Raw genomic sequence first — 13,860 nt, 5'->3', positions numbered from 1 at the left:
TGGGCTGGCTTAGATTTTTAGAAATAGATGGGGGAACTAACGAGCGAGCTAGCGGCAGCTGATGGGCGGGGGAGCCAGCGAGTCCCAAAATAAAGCGGGGGTTTTTGAGAACCGGGCGGGATGCGGGAAAAATGATGAAAAGTCATGCCTGTCCCGCCAGATGCGGGACGTCTGGTCACCCTAAAATTACCCCAAAATTAACTGGCAGATAGGCAAGACCTACGTATGTTCAATTGATTTGGTCATGTATGAAAAAAGAATAAGGAAATAATTGTAAAACATATATAATGGAAAGCCAAATGTGTTAAGAGGAGGGGGAAGTCTAAGAAAGTTATATAGTTCTGGAGATAAGCAGATCCTGAGTGATTTGAGATCTTCTTTAATTACATTGTTAAAAGGTTAAAAATCACTGATATATGGAAGTAAGGAAAGCAAGAATATTGATGATAGAAATATAAGAAGAGATATAGTATTTGCTGCAGATATAAATTAAGTTTAGTTATATTTCTTTTTCTTTCTGCGGTCCACATTTCTTAAACTTACTATTTCTTACTCCAAGTCTGTGTTTTCCATAATGTTGCTTAATCCCACAAAATATATTTTAGTTGTAGGAGCAGTTGTGGAATTATCAAAATGAGATTATGGTTTAATGTTTAAATTTTAAAACTTACAAACTATTTTTCTAGAATTTGAGCTGTTATTCTTTGAATAGTAAAGCCATCCATTGCATATGGGAAGATGAGTTGCTATCTCCTAGGGAGAAAATTATGCCATTCTATGTATATTTAAAGTAATTTTCTCCTTTATTAATGTAGCTTTCCCACTGTGAAAAAAACAGAGTGGATAAACATGTATTCAACAGCACCTATAGCTACCAACCACCATACTGATAGTTCTAGACTTACAACCACAACTGAGACACAAATTTTTGTTGATAAGCAAGACAGTTGTTAAGTGAATTTTGCCCCATTTTACAAACTTTCTTGCCACAATTATTAAATAAATCATTGCAGTTGTTAAGTTAGTGACACTGTTTTTAAGTAAATCTGGATTCCCCATTTACTTTGCTGGTCAGAAGCTTGCAAAAGGTGATCACATCACCCCAAGACACTGCAACCGTCATAAATGCATGCCAGTTGACAAGCATTCAAATTTTGATCATGTGAAGATCGGGATGTTGTAATGTTCATAAATGTGAAAAATGGTCATAAGTCACTTTTTTCAGGATTGTTGTAATTTTGAACAGTCACTAAAAGAAGGGTTGTAAAAGACTAATTGTACTCCGGATTATTCTCAATAAAACTTGTTATGTTTTAAATGTCTCCAGTAGATGGTGCTGAAAGCTATAAACTCAATCAGCAATAAAATCCCATGATATTTTGATTCATAAAAATTACAAGATTAATAAAACAGGAAAATGAATTGACTGATCCATTTTTTCACACAACTACACAAAAAAGGCATAACAAATTTGTGAAAAGACTCAGAACCAAGATTTTACAGGAAGGCTACTCATGTAGCCTTTACTTCAATTTTGACATTTCTCCCCCCACATTTTTAATTGTGAAGTTTACAACAAAAAAGTATTTTTCAATCTACCAAAGGTGCGTTTTCAAGAAGCAACTAGACTTTCTTTGTTTTTCCTTGATGATGTTTCACTTCTCATCCAAGAAACTTCTTCAGTTCAGAACTGAAGAAGCTTCTTGGATGAGAAGTGAAACGTCTTCAAGGAAAAACAAAGTGCAGTTGCCTCTTGAAAAAGCACCTTTGAGACAGCCACGATCTGGATGACTGAGAATCTCCATTTTCTAAATGTAATACACAAATATTAGATGGTGAGAAAGGGGGAAGTAATATTTGTCAAAGTCTGTACATGAAGTAAAATGGAGACAGTAGGAAATATAAAAATGTTCTGAGGTATTAGAGCAAAACTGAGATTAAACTACAGGGAAGTTAAAACAAGCTATTTAGTCAATAGGAAAATACCTAGAAAACCCCAAATATTTAGCAGAAAAAATGCAAATATATATGACCAATAGCAGATAAAGTGAATATTTAACAAATTCTGACTTGGTAAAATGCATCTCAGTGGCTTTACAGGAATAATAATTTTTCCCTACCTACATCTGTACTCTATTAAAATTATTGCTCTGTTATGCAAAGAAATAATGTAACAGAACATTTATAAAGATCAGGATGCTCCCTGCAATAAGACACAAATAAATTAAACATGTTAGCCACCTAATGTATTTGTTTGAATATAAAAGTGGGTTATAAATGAAATGAAATAAATAACTTTTTGGTTGTATGGCTTGTTTACTCAGAAATAAATGCCATTATGTTAATAGGGCTCAGTTCCAATTATGGGCTGCAATTTGAATTTTCTCAAGCCTCTATGAGATCTGACTGCCAGGATTCCCGTTATATTGTTTTACCAGTAATCCAGCATAAAATATTAAGCAAAATATGTTATGGAACCTTTTGTACCATATTCCCCTCCAATTTAAGGGGAAAGGACAACAAAAACACATTGATAAAGCCTTCTTCCCTCCATGCACAGGGTCACACACTCACTAACTCTCTCACACACGCTTGCACGCACACATACACTGGGTCTCCTGTCTGTGTGCCACTCCCCTATTGTTTTCACTATAACTGATTCTGGCAACAGCTCTTTAGCACTTTGGAAGGGGCTTCATTAGCACTGGGCCATTGGCCAAAAGGAATCCTGAAAAAAAAAATTCATCACATGGCTTCTCTTGTTCTTTGGATAAATGACAGCTTTGGCTAAAGAACAACAACATGAAGGAACACTATACAAGCCGAAAAGGAACAGGGCAGCCATCATGTGAAGTCCTGCAGATAATGTGGGGACTCCCTGAATTCCACATGCCCAAAGGGCCCTGCTGGAGAAGATTGCAATTCAAATATGGCTACCTGAACAGAGATGACAGGTGGGTTTTCAAAATGGAGGGTTTAAAGTTAAAACAAAACAAAACAAGTTAACACTAGCAGAAAGGGTAGAACAAGCATAGTCACAGTCTGGAAGACATTGGAATTAGGAAACGGCCAGTCTTCTTCTCTGCCTGTCTTAGATTTATTCTTCAAAATATTTATATAACATATTACTATCTGTTCAGGTCCTAGAAACTTTTTTTTTGTTTAGAGATGAAGCGATCGTGCTCTAAGGGTATTAAAAAATGCAAAGGTTTGGAATTTCCCATCACTAGTTTTATTTCAGCATATTAAACATATTGGAACGGTCACTCATGGTTTCGCTTTGACTCAGATCTGTGTTATCTTAAAATGATATTGCAGGTCTGAAATATTACAAAAATAAAGCATTTAAGCCATTTTTAAATGCACCATTAGGAAATTTAAACCTTTAAAATTACTTTTCATTTTCTAAATCACAATTTTTGCATTAATAATAAAGACAAGGAAAACACAGATTTTTTTAAAAAAAAATCATTCAAAGTTGCCAGTAGAAAATTGAGGACCAAATGAACACTGAAAATTTATGGAAACTGGAAGAATATTGCAGCAAGAGAGAAGCAGGAAAATAAACGCTCCAGCCATCACCATGTCATGGTTCCTGATCCTTGTGAGTGTGTGTGCAGAAGAGAAGGGGGGTTTGGAGTAGCAAAGCCCTACCTCTAAGTACTTCTGAGTCTGGGAGGGAGGGGGAAACCCCAGGAGCATCAGGGAAATGAGATATGAGCTTCAGCTCTAAGAAGGCAGCCGCCTTGAGCTTCAGAGGAAAAGCAGTGAAACCACCTTTATAGCATTTTCAACAGAGCAGGAACTGAGCTGAAAATTAATCGGCCCACTTCCTAAGCGTACTCCACTCCCGCCTCCCCCCCCCCCCCCACACACACACACCAAACCCATAGCTCAAAGGGATACAGGAGGATTTTACTGCTCTCGGAAGAAAGGACCTTAAGTTCTCTTAGACTGGGAATAATTGTTAAATACTCCTTGGACAATTTTCTTCCTGGGCTTGGAGAAACCCTTTAAGGGCCTAAGCGTCAGTTTGGTTCAAAGACGTTTGTTGTTGTCATCATTCCTAATCTAAACTTTCAATGTGAGACCTAGAAAAAGACCTAGTAAATATTTTTTCCACATATATTATGAGGATTTAAACTTAAAATACAGCTTGCAAAGAAGTAGTTTATAATAAATTTAAACAGACATTTCTAAAAATGGAAAATTCCGTATCCTTTTTTAGTTTCTATAAACTGGAACTATTTTTACATTTTTTACAAATGCTAAATCTTCAAGCAAGTTTGTTTTTCAAAGGTTAATATATTCTTATTGTTGTGGCTAATGTAAAATAAATTAAAACTACTTTTTTGTTAAATTACTATTGAGAGCACTTTTTTTAGAGCTTTTGTCATATTACCATATAGAAAAACATTTTTTCAGAAAAAAATATCTGAAAGAGTTGTAGCTCTTTGAAACTGGGGTTTTTTTTTGTGAAAGCAAACATTTTTTTCCTTCTTAGTTCCCATTCAGTTTTGTGCTTGCCAGCAGAACATACAGCATTAACCAGCCAGAATATTGGTTTCATATACGGTCCCACATTTCTGTTCCCCAGGATCAGTGGATAAAACAGTGAATAAAACAGTTTCGCACGTGGAAATCCATTCACATGATATTGCATGTAGCCATTGATCTATTTAACTTCCTGACTCACAGTCATTTGGGGAAATGCTTTAAAGAAGTATTGGGTGGGGGAGGATGATTGTGCACCACAGTCAACCAACCAGACATTTGCACAGCCACACTCTAAGAAATTGAGAAGTTCTGAGCAAGCAGCATTGCACTTAATGACTTATTTTAGATATTTTTAATTTTTAACCATGAAATAGCACACTTGAAATTCAGTGATTTGTAGTGGACATTCAGTACTCTAATCCATAAGTGCAAATGGAAATGGGGAACAAATCCCCATTTCAACCACATCTGTAATAGCAGTGGGATTCACTTACCCTACATACTAATTCACATAGGTGACGGTGAGTGCTTGTGCTTTCTTCGCTCAAATGTGCCGCATATGTGCATGTGTGTCGTGTCTGGGCGTGCACACCACCTTCTGTGCATGCACAGTGCTTGATATTACATTGGGGTGGGTGGCGGAGCCTCCCGCAGCCACCACAACTTGATTAGCCCGAACAGGAGAGAACCGATCTGTAATAGATGGAAACAGGCCTGATGCCTGTTGTAAAATTATTATGCTATAAAGATAGGGTGACCAGATGTCCCGCATTTGGCGGGGCAGCCACGCCTTTTCATAATTTTTCCCGCGTCCCGGAGCATTCTCAAAATATCCCACTTTAATTTTGGCACCTTCTCGCTCTCTCCCCCACCCATCCACTGCCACTCGCATGGGCGGGGTACTGTAGCGAGTGAGCGAGCGGATGGGCGGGGAGCGAGTGAGCCGCTCATTCGTTCCCCGGCCCATCCGCTGCCACGCGCATGGGCTGGGTGTAGCGAGTGAGCGAGCGGATGGGCGGGGAGCGAGTGAGCCGCTCATTTGTTCCCCCGCCCATCCGCTGCCGCTCGCATGGGCGGGGTGTAGCGAGTGAGTGGGCGGATGGGCGGGGGAGTGGCTCGCCTTTCCAGCCCCACTTCCACCCGGACAAGCCATGGGAAAGCCTCCGCCTCTCACCCTCTCCAAAAAGAGCCACCTGTGTGTGTGGCCCTCGGCGGGGTCTGGAAGCAGAGCCTTTCCCCAAAGCATCCCTCGCGCACTTCAGGGGCCGGCGGGCGAAGCGAGCACAGCGGCCGGAAACTCCCCCGCGGGACCACTGTTCCCAAGGCAAGAAAACACCGTGCAGCACTTTTTAACTCCCGCGGAGCCGCAGTGATTTGTTGTGATGAGCACGGGGCGACTGGACTGACGGTAAGCCCCCGCCACTACTGGACTAACTGCTGCTGCATCCTCCTCCTCTAACAGCACCGCCGGATTTGCTGCCCGGCGCTGCGGCTGAGGTGAAGCCGGCAAAGCTCCCGCCGTGCTTTTGAGATGCCTTTAGGCCACGGGAGCCAGTAAGAAGGCAGCGGAGCGACGGGAGCAGGAAAAAAGGCCCGATGGCTCCTCAAAAGCACGGCGGCGGAGGAGGGGGCAGGGCAGGGGTAACGCGGTGCCCAGCTCAGTGCTCCGAGCGGAGGGGGAGGAAGCACCACTGCTGCCATGGGCAGGAGCTTTGGCGGCTTCACCTGAGCGCCAGGCGGCAAAAATTTTAATCAAGAACCCCCCCCCTCCCCTCCCCGCCCCACCCACCAATGATGTCCCGCTTTACCAATTTTAAAATCTGGTCACTTTATATAAAGACCATCCTAATAACTGTAAACCCCAACAAAAGTAGTAATTGTCTGCATGCTGGCATATAGGATTAGAGTAACACCTGAAAGCTCCCTACCTGGCTGTTATTCATTGTAATTTATAGAGCAGAATCTTAAACATCCACTACATAGAAATTCATTATATTGAATGCTCTAAAAATAAAAGTCAGGAGAGAAACTAAACATTTTGGTTACTTCTTAGAAACCTGTATATTCCAAACCACAGACATGCCATATTGATTATATAGGGATGAAATTTTATTTCCAGTTACCTGGAAACAAGCCCCACTGAACTTTGCAGTCATGCATAAGGTTTTTTTATAAAGATACTGACATTTGGGCAGATCCAAACCACAAAACACTGTCAAGGAAACTGGGACTCAATAAACAGATCTGCATGAGTTATTTTTCAAGGGGCAAAAAAATTATGAGGAAGCTGCAGGCAGATCTGAGCTGTTTTTAATTTACCCACAAAACCAGAAAGTTATTATCAAAAATTTGTTACATTTACATATCGAGAATGCTGAACTTTAAAAAAAAAAAGATGAGCAGGCAGAGTACAACGGTTCCGTTCTGCGAAACTGAACTGTTAAGAACAATCAATCAGGGAGACTTCTAGATCTCCTTTCATATTCAACCAATTAAATTGTCATCAAATTGGAGCATCCAGTGATATGAAATAGGAGTCTCAGCTAATGCAATCTGAAGTTGTAGACCGCCTCCTGGGACTAGGCCAGATGCCTGATAGGTCTTAAAGCAAAAGGATTGGCTGCCTTCCCCCCTGCATTGTGGCACTAGTGTATTTATTCTCTGACTCCCCCCCCCCCAATGTGCCATCAGGAAGGCTTATATTTGGCAGTGGACTAAGATCCCTATCTCTAAGCTGAAAAAGGGTTCAGTGCTTTGCAGAAATAATGCTTTCCAGACACATCAAACCTCTCTCCAGATGGAGCTGCACCAGGGTCCCTTCCAGCCATTGATTCACCTTCTGTTCTAACTTGTCACTGTCTTTTTATTTTCTTTTTCCACCACCTCCTTATGACCTGCTCGCCTTGCATTTTGGAGACTCTTTCAGAACTTTGGAATTCTCAGAGTTCCACTTGAATAACACCCACAGGAAGATGCCACACATTGTCAGAAGACACACGCCCCTCCCCAGTGCCTAACAGATTGCAAATCAAGGGAAGCAAGAATGATGAATGTAACCAAACATTGGAGATTTCCCCCTCTATGTCTGCACTGCCTACTCTTCCACCTAAAGCGTTAAAGAAAGAAAAGGGCTTGGCGCATAGACTGATTGCTAAAGGAGGAGGTTTGGCAGAAGCCTGGAAAAAGAAAAACAGTGATAATGGCAAGTAGCTAACATTGCAGAGCTATTTCTTTTAAAGCTCCCACATATTGTTTTCTCTAATGAGTAAGGGTTAAGATCCAGGCTTTGACCTTGAGGTTCTTAGAGAACATTTTTCTTACTAGGTAAGTTGAGTCACGTAAATGGTCCAATTTGAAAATGTTTGATAGTTATAATAATATGGAGAGGGAAAGGATTAAGTACCTTTGTGAGGCTTTGAGTTGGCCAAGTAACAACCAAAGATTTTCCTGGTAAAATAACAATGCACAGGTGTCAATCATTTTTTCTAATGGAAAAAAAAGATGGTTCTCAGTCCATTATAATCTAAGCATTGGAGAACAAAACAGGGTTTGAAACTAGGAACAGCTACACATAGGGCTTGAATTGTAGAATTTTCACTATTTAGTTTTCTTCGTCATTAAAGGCATACTTACTATCTGAAATAAAAGTATCCTTTCAGAATTGTGTCCTTGAATCTCTACCATTGAGCCTTTTCATTGGAGGCTAAGCCTGGGAAAATCTGATAAAATCCTTTGTTTTGGACATTGATTTTGAACCAGAGGTAACCTAAGTTGTATACAGTTTTATATAAAAGTTCCCCTTTTCAGTTACACATTTGAGGATATTTGTCATGCTACAAATGTATTGCAAATGCATTTGGAACAAAACACCTTTTAAAAAGGGTTAACCCTTTCTAGTAATCCAGCAGCCAGGACAAAATGAATGTGGAACAGCAGTGAGCAGTCACTGGAAGGGAAGGGGAATTCCTGCCATAGCTCACAGTAGCTAATTGCAGTGGAGGCATTGGCCTACAGTGAAATGAGGTGCAGATGGTGAGCCAGACAGCACATCTGTGCTGGCAGAAGTTGAAAAACACTACTTTAAAATGGACCAAGAAAAGATAAGTGGAGGTTGTCCAGAGGCAGATAAACATTGTACATTTCTTGGTCTTGTAGATTAGCCTTACGATATCCGAAAATTGTACCAAAATTTACCAAACATGTACCAAAGCTTTGCTATAGGTTACAAGTCTGTTTCTGAAAAATCAAAACTGTTTTTTACTTGTTTATTTATTTATTTTTGTTTGCTGCCCAACTCACCTTAAGGTTACTCTTTTGGTCTTTAAACGTTTGCCTGACACAATGATCACAAAGCTTGGTTGAAAAGCTGGGTAGAGTATAAGCAGAGGTAAAAATGGCTATTCGTGCTTTGAATCATAAATGGGACCATACATTGATTCTTTACCTGATTGTTGCTTGTCACAAATGAGTGAGGGACACTAGTTTCAACTGCTATATAAGTATATATCTAACAAAAAAAGAAAAAAAAGTTTAATTATCAACAAGCTTATCAGCATATCTTCAAAAAACTATAGTGTGTCTTCTAAAATTAAAGTAGTGTTGGTAGAGAACCCCTAGCTGTAATACACAGAGCACAATAGTGTTGATTTCTGAAGTATAGTGACCTACTTTGCTCAAGAAATATGAACATATGCAAAGTATCACAAAATGGCAGTCTTCTCTATATGCATGATTACCTTCCAAGATCCGAGTTCTTCCGTGTACAACGAAGTCAACCAACTAAGGAATCTATCCAACTATCAACACAAAAGAGATGAAAATATTTACATAGATTGGAATCTAATAACATAACTTGTTAGTTTAAATGTTTTATTCATTTTCATTTTCAATTTTGTACATTCACTTATATACTGAATATTTGCAATAATAATAATATGATAATAAGAAAAGAAAAACCCCAACCTAAACACAACTCATCATAAACCCAACCTATCACTTTCATACACCCCTTCTTCTCCCCCTCCAACTTTCCTTTCTCCCTCCAACGATCACCCCTCTTACTTCCCTTTCCCCTCCTATCTTTTCTCGCCTTCCTCACCCTCCTTCCCCTCTCATCCTCCTTACATTCCCCTCTTCCTCCCTCCTTACTTCTCCCTCTTCCTTTCCTCTACTTCTCACTATGGTGCATTTCTCTCTTCCTTAATCTATTCAGTTACTAAAAATTTCGCTAAAAAGAAAAGAAGAAAAAAAAATAAAAAGAAAAAAAAGAGAAAAATAAAAAGAAAAGATAAGGATCAACAGTATACAAGTGTATTCTTCTTATTCTATGTATTGAAACTATATCTCCACCCACCCACCCACCCCCAATGAACCCCCCTCCCTAATCCCCTCCGACTTCCCAGGTCCCACACCCGGCACAGTTCAATACCATTCACCTTCTAAAATATCTTATTAAAAATAATAATAAAAATAAAATAAAAAAGAACACTCCGAAAAAGAAAAAAAACGAAAAAGTAAATTAAAAAAATTTTTTTTAAATCTTTTGCATTATGCTCAGCCTCCCATCATTCTTAAAATTTAAACAATATAAATCATTCCATTTATATTTTGTCCTCGTCCCTTACTTCTTTGATATTTACCCCCATCTTCCTGTAGACTCTCCAGATAGCCTTTCTTAACCTTATATTCAAATATTAGTTTATACAAAAATCAATTTATCTTCAAATACAGAGCAATCTAATCATACTTTCGCTACTCATCTTCCTACCCTTCGTTTCTCCTCTCCATTCCTCCCAAGCCCAAATTCCATAAAATTAGGATCTCGCTCTTCACTTTAAAATCCTGAGCTTTTTATGTTATACTTCAAGTATATAAATCCGTAAAATGTGTGCCCAAAATCCATACCACTTCATTCAATCCCGAGATCCCTTCATCGGTATCCCGCTCCACCTTCCCTTCTGCCCCACTCCTCCCGACTCCATTCATCCCAAACCGCAATTCAAATAAATCTTAGTCCCCGCTTTCCTCACAGAAAACAATTCATGCTCAGTTTGGATTGAAATTCAAATAAGTCTTATAAAAGTCCCGAATAATATCTGTCCAACATAAGCAATGCTTCTTTCCATGCCTCATCAGTACACAACTTTACCATTTCATACCAAACAGAAATCCTAAAATTTTAATCAGTCCAAGAGCTTAGAAAGTATTTTAAAGACATCGCTGGATCTATATTCTTTACTCTTCTGCCCTTCCGGAAAGAAAAGGCAACCCTCTGCCTTATAACCACGTGTCCCGCTGCTTTATAAATATGACTAAATCCTCAGTTTTCGCTCCTCTGCCTCTCCAGTAGGGGGAGAACAACTCCCTCCTTCTTGTAACCAAGTGAATTGCTGCTTGTCTCTCCTTCACCTTGTCCTTCCGCATTTCCGAGTGAGTCAAGAAGCCCCGCCTTCAGAGTTTTATAATAAAAGTCCCGGGCTTCCGAGACAGAATTAATACGAAATCTTTGATTTTCGAGTGTAACTGTGATTCCAGCTGGAGCTTCCCATTTATTCTGTATTTGACGATTTCTAAGTTCTTGGGTTAAAAAAGTATAGCCTCTCCTTGCTTGCAGCATCTGGAGCGGGATCTCTTTAAAGACAAACAAATCATGGCCATCGATTCAGAGCCTGTTATTGTAAAACTTTTGGGTGATCGCATTTCTGGATTCTCTTGTGAAGAAGTATATAATTATGTCTCTTGGAAGCTGTCGTTGTTCTGCTACACACGAATTCTGGCGATAGATTTTTCGAATATTCCAATCAAAATTGAATCCCGGAGCTCCCACCGCTTGGCTGAAAGCTTCTACAAACGTCTGTTTCAAGTTCTCTCCTTTCTTTTCGGGCAGTCCTCTGACTCTTATTGCAGACGCCTTTCTGTTATAATTTATCATTATAAGTTGTGTTTGAGTATCTCTAATCTCTTGTTGTAATGCTTGGATGTTGGAAGTCAAATTAGAATTAGCCTTCTCCAAAGTTTCCAGTTTGGTCTCCATTTCTTCGATATAATCTGTCAAAGTAGACGTAACTTCGAACATATCCACCTTTATTTGGGCAATTTTAGTCTGTATTTTATCGCATAAATCCAGCACAAATTCTTTGATTTCTTGTTTAAAGTCATTGAGTATTTTAAAAAGAAGCTCCTGTGTCAAGGAATCTCCAGTAGGGGGTGTAGGAGGCAAAGGCAGCGATTTACTAACAAGTTCTTTAAGCACATGCGGGGGGGATTTTTTTGCCTGCTTAGACCTGGGAGGCATTATAGATAAAAGCTGAGAATAAACGGATAAGCAGTGTCTTCACTTGGTCAGTTCAATAAATTATTTGTAGACTTTGCTTGTTAATGAGTAGCAATCTCCGGGGAGATAAAGCCGGTTAATTACGTCATCAATCACCAACACAGTAAAAACGCCATTTTGAAACCCGGTTGAACAAAGAAGTTTCAAAGGAAAAACAAGGCTGGTGTTTAGATAGTTATATATATAAAAAAAAACATCACAGGAGTAAGACCCGCTCGTGTTAGCCTTAAGTTGTTTTAAGCAATTTATCATTGTCCTGAGGGGGGGGATCGTCTGTCTAGGGCTGCAAAAAGGCAGCTGCGAGGAACTGGCTGGAGATAAGAGCTCAGTTACGCTGGATCTCTTCTCCGTTCACAGCCCCAAAAAAAAGAAGGGGGGCTGTGAACTACGAATAAATCCTAGCACCTGAGCTTCTGCCTGCCCCTTTCTGCCAGAAAGGGGTGATATCTATTGATCTTAATTAGATATACAGACCAGAACTCTGAGAGGGGCTCCGTTGAGCACATTCGGCGACAGGCTCCTCCCCCCCGGAAGTCGGAATCTAATAATATAACTTAAAAAGCACAAGTCAAAGGGAAGGATGGAGAAATAATATTATAAATTACACAGTTCCATTGTTTCCTGAATCTTATGCTATACATACCTGAATAAGTAGAATACATCAATAGATGGATGGGTGGGTAAGTAAATGGAGAAGTTTCTCTCCCATGAAATTTGCAATCTAAACCTCAGATATTGATGGAGTAGAAGTAATGAGCTGAGGGACATAAAAAGCAAGTTTTATGTAGCCTGAACTGAAATCCCAGTTTCTAGGATGAACATATAGTTATCACTACTTCCAAACATTAAAAGAATTGTGTGATTGGTTTTAAAAATGAATCCTAAAGAAGCATGTCTAGTCAAATTTTGTATGTGTGAAGCTAAATTGAAATTGTGTGAAGAAATTGTCAAAAAAATCCAATAAAACACCAAGTATATTTTAAGCTTGCAGCAGTTTCAAACTTACTTCAAATACCAAGGAATCTATGCTCCATCCCTAATACATACAAGTCAACTATGATTTGATGAAATAAATGAAAATTAAATTGAGTTTCATATCATGGAAAAACTTTGACACTGGGTTGAAGTGGAATTGGTATGAAATAATTTATATGTGAATATTATTCCACCAAGTTATAACCAGCTGCTATGCAGTATGATTCAGGGGAAAACATCCTGCAGTTTTTCTACTGGTTGCCAATCAACAGAAGATTTGCTTCTGAATTTTATTTCAAGTGAGAAGAGAAATCAGCAGCCTTCCACACTAAGGATGTTTCAGTCAAATTTCAAAGGGAGATATGATGAGGAAACTTCTCCCTTTGAGCTTCTTCAATTATGAAAAGTCTGCAGTGAACGAAGCTTCAGAGTTATGGAGATTTATTTATTTATTTATTTATTTATTTATTTATTTATTTGTCAAGCATATACAAGATAACAAGAATAGGTATGAACATAAACAAGAACAAAAGAAGTAAATACAGATAAATGGGGACAGTAAGACAGAAACGGTAGGCACGCTGTTGCGCTTATGCACGTCCCCTTTATGGTCCTCTTAAGAATGGGGGGAGGTCCACGGTAGACAGTTTGAGATTGAAGCTGTGAGGGTTTGAGGCTGTAACGGTGGAGTCGGGTAGAACATTCCAGGGGTTGACCACTCTGTTGCTGAAGTCGTATTTTCTGCAATCAAATTTGAAGAGGTTTACCTTGAGTTTGTATTTATTGTATGCCCATGTGTTATTGTGGTTGAAGCTGAAAAAGTCATTGACAGGCAAGACATTGTAACAGACAATTTTGTGTACTGTTTTCCAAGCCCAAAATTTCAAGCCTGGTGGCATAAGCTATTCTATTGTGAGTAGAGGAGTGGAGTTCTCTTCTCATGAAATACCTCTGAACCTGCTCAATCATGTTAATGTCCAATATACAGTGTGGGTTCGAGGCAGACAAGCTGTATTCAAGAATTAGTCTGGCAAATGTTTTGTATGCCCTAGTTA

General features: G+C 39.3%; 1 long non-coding RNA gene across 1 annotated transcript in view; it reads right to left on the bottom strand.

The window, feature by feature from the left end:
- The window catches only part of LOC116512593, a 114,248-nt gene that overhangs the window by 54,085 nt on the left and 46,303 nt on the right, over nucleotides 1-13,860 (bottom strand). Inside the window, exons 2-3 of the long non-coding RNA XR_004255903.1 lie at nucleotides 9,234-9,293; nucleotides 8,942-9,004 (exon numbers count right to left, since the gene is read on the bottom strand). This is a non-coding gene — a long non-coding RNA (uncharacterized LOC116512593). The remainder of the gene's footprint in view (nucleotides 1-8,941; nucleotides 9,005-9,233; nucleotides 9,294-13,860) is intronic.

This window comes from Thamnophis elegans, chromosome 8 (genome assembly GCF_009769535.1).
Source record: "Thamnophis elegans isolate rThaEle1 chromosome 8, rThaEle1.pri, whole genome shotgun sequence".
Lineage (NCBI taxonomy): Eukaryota > Metazoa > Chordata > Lepidosauria > Squamata > Colubridae > Thamnophis > Thamnophis elegans.
The sequence above is the reverse complement of the archived record's forward strand: the minus strand, read 5'-3'. Positions and strand labels throughout refer to the sequence as shown.